The sequence below is a fragment of the Cebus imitator genome, unplaced genomic scaffold, assembly GCF_001604975.1.
Source record: "Cebus imitator isolate Cc_AM_T3 unplaced genomic scaffold, Cebus_imitator-1.0 Scaffold329, whole genome shotgun sequence".
Taxonomy (NCBI): domain Eukaryota; kingdom Metazoa; phylum Chordata; class Mammalia; order Primates; family Cebidae; genus Cebus; species Cebus imitator.
In genome coordinates this window covers 2,571,131-2,578,790 of record NW_016107644.1, presented here as the reverse complement: position 1 = coordinate 2,578,790, position 7,660 = coordinate 2,571,131, and the positions used below count along the sequence as shown (strand labels likewise).

General features: G+C 43.2%; 1 long non-coding RNA gene across 1 annotated transcript in view; it reads left to right on the top strand.

Annotated features, from left to right (window-relative positions):
• The window catches only part of LOC119467767, a 25,247-nt gene extending 18,887 nt beyond the window's left edge, over positions 1-6,360 (top strand). The window contains exon 3 of the long non-coding RNA XR_005196384.1: positions 6,334-6,360. This is a non-coding gene — a long non-coding RNA (uncharacterized LOC119467767). The remainder of the gene's footprint in view (positions 1-6,333) is intronic.
• The last annotated feature ends 1,300 nt before the right edge of the window (positions 6,361-7,660 follow it).

Below are 7,660 nucleotides of genomic sequence, written 5' to 3'. Positions count from 1 at the left end.
AAAAAAAAAAAAAAAAAAAATTGAACTTCTTAGGGATGAGCAAAGAAACTAGTTTCTTGAGATGGCATCCACTACTGGTGAAGATGTTATGAGCACTGTTAAAATGACAACAAAGATTTAAGAATATCTTATAAACATAATTGGTAAAGCAAGGGCAGGGTTTGAAAGAAGTTCTCCTGCGGGTAAAATGCACACTGTGGAGAATTCTTTCATAAAAGAGTTAATCAGTGTGAAAAACTTCATTGCCTTATTTTAAGAAATTGTCACAGCCAACCCACCCTTCAGCAATCTGCGCTCTGACTGATCAGCAGCTGTCCACACCAAGGCAACATCGCCCACCGGCCAAGAGATTATGAGTTGCTGAAGGCTCAGATGACTTAGCATTTTTAGCAACAAGCTTTTTAAAAATCAAGGTAGGTACAATGTTTTAGACATCATGCTATCGCACGCTTACCAGACTACAATCCACAGAAAACGTAACTTTTATAAATACTGGGAAACAAAAAAATGAGTGTGACGCACATTATTGCGAAAATTGCTTGAGTGCGGTGGTCTGGAGCCAAACCCCTCATACCTCCGAGGGCCTCACGCCTCCGAGGGCCTCACGCCTCCGAGGGCCGTCTCCCAAGCACTTGGCCTGTGTCCTCTCCTTCAAACTGCATGGCAGTCGTAGAAGAAAAGTTTAGTATGACTTTTCTCCTTTCACACACGAGGTGCGGAGAGGGTGAAACACTTGTCTGGGGCACACAGGTATGACGTGGTAGAAACAGGCCAGTATTCACATTCGGAAGGGAGCACCTGTGCACCTGGGGAATGGGGAAGGGGAACAGAAGACAGAAGTGTGGGGGAGTAGAGATGGAGCAGCTAAAACATTTCCAATCCTGGGAAGAGACTGGGGACCAGAGATTTAACACCTCCAAGTCCTAAGCAGAATTTTAAAAAATCAAAACACTGAGAAGGAGCGACAAAGCAGACGGAGACGATAGCTACGAAGGACAGAGGAACACGTTCAACAATACCAGAGGGACGAATCCGCAAACTTCAGACTGTGGGAAATACTGCAGGACAAAAAAACCGAGCTTTTTCAATAAACAAATTAGACTTGAATATCAAGTTGAGATAGCAAACGGTATAAGAACATTTTGGAACATGTGGGAAATTTGGACACTATCCGATACTAAGCAATTTTTGTTAGCTTATTTTAAGGTGGAATAAAGGTATTATGAACTTTTTTATTTTATTTTTTTTGAGATGGAGTCTTGCTCTGTCACCCAGGCTGGAGTGCAGTGGCATGATCTCTCAGCTTACTGCAACCTCTGCCTCCTGAGTTCAAGCAATTCTTCTGCCTCAGTCTCTCGAGTAGCTGGGACTACAGGTGCGTGCCACCATACGTGGCTAATTTTTGTATTTTTAGTAAAAATGGGGTTTCACCATATTGGCCAGGCTGGTCTCAAACTCCTGACCTCATGATTGACCCACCTCGGCATCCCAAGTGCTGATAAATATAATTTTTTTTTTTTAAGTTTTTAGAGATGGGGTTTCACCATGTTGGCCAGGATGGTCTCGATCTCTTGACCTCGTGATCCGCCCGCCTTGGCCTCCCAAGTGCTGGGATTACAGGCGTGAGCCACTGCGCCCGGCCATAAATATAACTTTTAAAAGAATTCTAAGCCAGGTGTGGTGGCTCATGCCTATAATCCTCGCACTTTGGGAGGTTAAGGCAGGAGGACTGCTTGAGCCCAGGAGCTTGAGACCATCCTGGCCAACATGGTGAAACCCCGTCTCTACTAAAAATTAGCAAGGCATTGTGGCACACACCTGGAATTCCAGCTGCTTGAGAGGCTGAGGCAGGAGAATCACTTGAACTCTGGAGGCAGAGGTTGCAGTCAGCCGAGACTGCACTCTAGCCTGGGAGACAAAGCGAGACTCCATCTCAAAAAAATAATAATAATTCTACCTTTTAAAACTACTTACTAAAATGTACCTACATGAATTACGATTTTGGGTATCTGCTTCAAAATAATTGAGTGGATTGTAACAGAAACAAAAATTGACAAGTGGGACCTAAGTAAAGAGCTTCTGCACAGCTGACACTATCACAGCAAGAGAGAAAAACAGACAGAAAAACATAAAAACAGACAAGCCACTGAATGAGAGAAAGTATTAATACCTGAAGCTATGCATCTGACAAAGGTCTGAAATCCAGAATGTATAAGAAGCTTAATAAGAAAGAAAATAACCCCATTAAAAAGCGAGCAAAAGGACATGAAGACACTTCTTGAAAGGAGACAGACAAGCGGCCAACAAGGAGGTGAAAAAAATGCCTAACGTCACCAGCCATCAGAGGAATGCCAATCAAAACCACCATGAGACACTATCTCACACCTGTCAGAGTGGCTTTTATTGAAAAAGAAAAAAATAACAGAAGCTGGAGAGGCTACAGAGAAAAGGAAAACTGAAACACCATTGGCGGGAATGTCAATTAGTTCAGCCATTGCCGAGGGCAGTTTGGAGTTTTCTCAAAGACTAAAAACAGCTACCATCGGACCCAGTGACGCCATTACTGAGTATGTACCCAAAGGAATAAATCATTCTACAAAAAACATATATGTTCGTCACAGCACTGTCAACAATAGCAAAGACATGGAATCAACCTACGTGCCTATCAGTGGTGGACTAGATAAAGAAAATGTGGTATATACACACCGTGGAATATTAGACAGCCATAAAAAAGAACAAAACTGCGTCCCTTGTAGCAACATGGATGCAGCTGGAGACCATCATCCTAAGTGAACTAACACAGGAACAGAAAACCGAATACCACATGTTCTCACTTATAAATGGGAGCTAAACATGTGGTACACAGGGGCAGAAAGATGAGAACCACAGGTGCTGGGACTACGAGAGTGGGGAGGGGGACAAGGGCTGAAAAACCACCTACTGAGTACCATGCTGACATCAGGGTGACAGGGTCATTCTTGTCCCAAACTCGGCATCATACAACATACCCATGTAATGAATTTGCACAGGTACCCTATAAATCTAAAATAAAAGTTGAAACTATTTTTAAAAATAATTTTTTTTAAAGTGAGTAGAGGACACAGATGAAATGGGAACAGCTGTGAGCTGGTAGCTTCTGAGCTGAGGATGTGTGCATTCTGAGGGGTCATCAGGTGACTCTTCCCACTTCTATGTATATTAGATTATTTCCATGAGAGCTATTTTAAGGAAAAATCCAATTAGATATACTGCTGACTTTTCAAGAGAAACAGTGCAAACCAGGAGACAAAGGAATGACACTTTTGAAGCTGTGAAAAAATGAGAGTCAAACCAGAATTCAATTAGCAGCACAAATATTCCCTCAGGAATAAACACGAGCTAAAAGCACTGTCAGACGAACCAGACACAAAGCCTGTCTCCAAGTGATCCATATTAAAGGCAACACAAAAGCATTCTCCAGGCAGTGACGAAAGAATCTGGTGTGGTGCAAGAGAACTGCCGCAAAGGCCCGAGGGTGAAAACCGCTATGCGGGTAAGAGGTGGGCAGCCAGGCACTCAACTGTTTCGGGCGCCTCTGCCTTTAGGCTCTCCAGTGGAAGAACTAAAAGCCATAAATACAGACACACCGACATGCCTGCGTGTATGTGAATAAAAGCCATGAGATCACACTGATGCCGCCAACTCTGCTCTGAGATCACAGGACTGAGCCTCCCCCTTTCCCAGACACCTCTGGGAGGCTGGGCTCCCACTCCCTCCCCTGCAGATTTACTCATTTGCTCAACCCTACAACACACACATGAAGTAGCTGTAGAATTACTAACCATACCACCAAGAAAACAAGCCTTCTAACTGGGGATGACAATTAGTTTATAATTTTTTATCTTCGTACTTGAAGGTATATAATCAAAGCATTGTGTCCGTGAGTTTCCTTGGTCAATTTTCTTTTCATTCTTCTTCTTCTTTTTTTTTTTTTTTGAGACGGTGTTTCGCTCTTGTTACCCAGGCTGGAGTGCAATGGCGCGATCTCGGCTCACCGCAACCTCCGCCTCCTGGGTTCAGGCAATTCTCCTGCCTCAGCCTCCTGAGTAGCTGGGATTACAGGCACGCACCACCATGCCCAGCTAATTTTTTGTATTTTTAGTCGAGACGGGGTTTCACCATGTTGACCAGGATGGTCTCGATCTCTTGACCTCGTGATCCACCCGCCTCGGCCTCCCAGAGCGCTGGGATTACAGGCTTGAGCCACTGCGCCCGGCCTCATTCTTCTTTTTTGTCGGAGGAGACAGCCTCGCTCTGTTGCCCAGGCTGAAGTGAAGTGGCACAATCTTGGTTCACTGAAACCTCCATATCATGGGCTCAAGTAATCCTCCCACCTCAGCCTCCTGAGTAGCTGGGACTACACATGTGCGCCATCACCCAGTTAAGTTTTTGCATTTTTTGTGGAGACAGGGTTTCACCATGTTGCCTAGGCTGGTGGTCTCAAGCTCCTGAGCACAAACCATCCACCCGCCTCGGCCAGTTTTCTCCCTTAAGTGTAGTTATTTCACTCATTTGAAATACAGTAGGTTCATTTGTTTGTAATACCACCTAGATTTTATGTTTTTGGTTTCCTCAAATTTCTCAATAAAAGGAAAACTAGAACAGTAAAACCACAATCCTCTGACGTTATCAACAACAACAAAAGAAGACTGACAAGGTTTTTCCGTTAAACACAAAATATAAGTGGAAGGGACAAACCATGAATGAGGTCGAGTACAAATCCGCAACTTTACAATGGTGTGAAAGCTTCAGGCACTCAGCAGAAACTGTACTTTGAATTCTGAATTTTGATCTTTTTCTAGGCTAGCAACATACAGTGGGATACTCGTACATGAGATACTCAACGCTTTATTACATAATGGGCTCTGTATCAGGTGATTTTGCCCAGCTGTAGGCTAATGTTAAGTGTTCTAAGCACATTTAAGGGAGGCTAGGCTAAGCCATGATGTTCAGCAGATTAGGTGTATTAAACTTATTTTTAACTGAGGACATTTTTAATTGATGATGGGTATATCAGGATGTAAGCCCCACTGTAATCGGGGCGTATATGGCATCAGATCTGGATAGCTGGAAAAAAAGAAGTTACCGAGCGTGTAACACACTGATAATCCCCAAGTAGATAACAGGTCTCACTGGACGGCCCAAGAACCAAGCTACCAGCACGGATGACTTTCTGCACATCAGCAAAGCAGAGAAGAGTCAGGGTCCAAGAGCAGATACGGGGCAAAACAAAACAGCTGACACATCTTTCCAGGGCAAAAACTGACATGAAAAGAAGCTGCTGGCCCTACCAGACCATCCAGAACTAGACAGAAAGTTGGCAAGAACAGAGAAGACTTGAGCAACACTGTCAACCAACTGACCCAGCAGACACACCGGAGCATGTGACCCACACGCCGGAGCACTGCACCCACCACCACACGGCACACACGCTTCCTCAGGTGTTCTGGAACATCCCACAGTATAGACCACATGCCAGTCCATTCAATACGCGTTAGGGAATTCAAAAGGACTGAAACTATACAAGTGTTCTAAACACAATGGAGTTAAATTGTAAAGCAAAAAAAAGAAATCTGGGAAATAGGCAATTATTTGGAAATAAAATACAATTCTGAATAACTCATGGGTGGAAAAGAAACTGTGAGGGAAACTGGAAGGTATTTTCAACTGAATGACACTAAAAATACAACCCACCAAATTTATGAGATGCAGCTAAAGTGGTGCTTAGTGAGAAACTTAAAGCTGTACATACTTGTATTAGAAAAGACCTCAAGTGAATGAGGTTTTCACCTTAAAGAAAAACACTAGGGAAAAAAACGTAAACCAAAGCAACGCAAGCCACAGAACGCAGGTGACCTCCCGAAGGCGCAAGATTTAAGAGCGTGCATTTCCCCCAGAGCCGCCACAAAGGCAGCCCGGCCCACCAGCATCTTGACTTAGCCCAGTGAGACCCACATCAGATCTGTGACTCCTAATTTCTGTTGTGCGAAGCCACCAAGTGTGTAGTAATATGTGAAAGCAGCACTAGAAAACTCATACAGTAAGCAACAGAAGAGGATTCAGTCAAATCTCACAAAAGAATATGAGAAAAAATAAAGAACAGGAAAATATCACTGCAGATAATGAAATATGCTCACAGCAAAACGTGACCTCAAATTAAATGAAAACGGTAACTGCTTATTCCAAAGAAACTGAAGAAATTAAGAAAATGATATAAAGAAACAACGTAAATCAGGATAGAAAAACTCTGATATGAGATTATAGATCCCACAAAAACATAAAAAATAAAAGCAGGCCAGGCGCGGTGGCTCACGCCTGTAATCCCAGAATTTTGGGATGCCGAGGTGGGCGGATCACAAGGTCAGGAGTTCAAGACCAAACTGGCCAATATGGTGAAACCATGTCTCTACTAAAAATACCTCTCACGAGGTCAGGAGTTCAAGACCAGACTGGCCAGTATGGTGAAACCCTGTTGTCTCTACTAAAAATACAAAAAATTAGCTGGGCATGGTGGCATGCATCTGTAGTCCCAGCAACTCGGGAGACTGAGGCAGGAGAAGTGTTTAAACCCAGGAGGTGGAGGTTGCAGTGCGCCGAGATCACGCCACTGCACTCAAGCCTGGCAACACAGCAAGACTCCATCTCAAAAAAAAAAAAAAAAGGAAAATGTGACTTCAAGAATAAAGACCAAAAAGAGAAGAAACATGAGAATAAAGAAACTCCACAGATGACAGCTTTAAGATAAATGAAGAGGAAACAAAATTTTTTAATGAAAAACAAATGAAGGGATTAAAAAAGACTCAAGACAAAGACCAATTTAAAAGACAGGTAAAGAAGATCCAACATATGTACAATCAGGACAGCCACCCCGGAAACAGGAGGGGACAGGGCAAGAGAACAGAATACTAAACACTTAAAACACTTTCTGAATTAGAAATTGCCAAATCATATAGTGAAAGGGACTGAGAAAACCCATCCTCAACTAATAACACTAATTTATTTTCTAACAAAATTACTAGACTTGAAAGAAATTCTTTGGGTTGTCAGGCAAAATACAAAGTCACTTGGGAAGAAAAAACTGTTATGATTTAGACAGCAATGCTTTATTATAGAAGACCATAGAATATCATACAGTATTTAAGATATTCAAGGACAAAAAGTGAACTGGCCAGGCACAGTGGCTCGCTCACACCTATAATCCCAGCACTGGGAGGTGGAGGTGGGAGGACTGCTTGAAGCTGGGAGTTTGAGACCAGCCTGGACAAAATAGTGAGATCCGAGCTCTACAAAAATTTAAGGAGAAAAAATAAAGGGGGAAAAAAAAGAAAATGTAAACCAAGGACTTTGTACTAAGCCAAACTGACCTTCAAGCACAATGAATGAGGAAAAACTATCATCAACATGCACGCAGTCGGGAAGTCTTGTTCCACGAGCCTTTCCTGAGAGATCTACCCAGGAAGAGCAGGGTAGAGAGAAACAAGCCTCAACTGAAAAACAAGAGAAACATGAGGACCCAATGTGAGCACTTATTTTTATATTTAGAGACAGAGTCTCGCTCTGTTGCCCAGGCTGGAGTGCAATGGCGTGATCTCTGCTCACTGCAGCCTCCGACTCCCAGGTT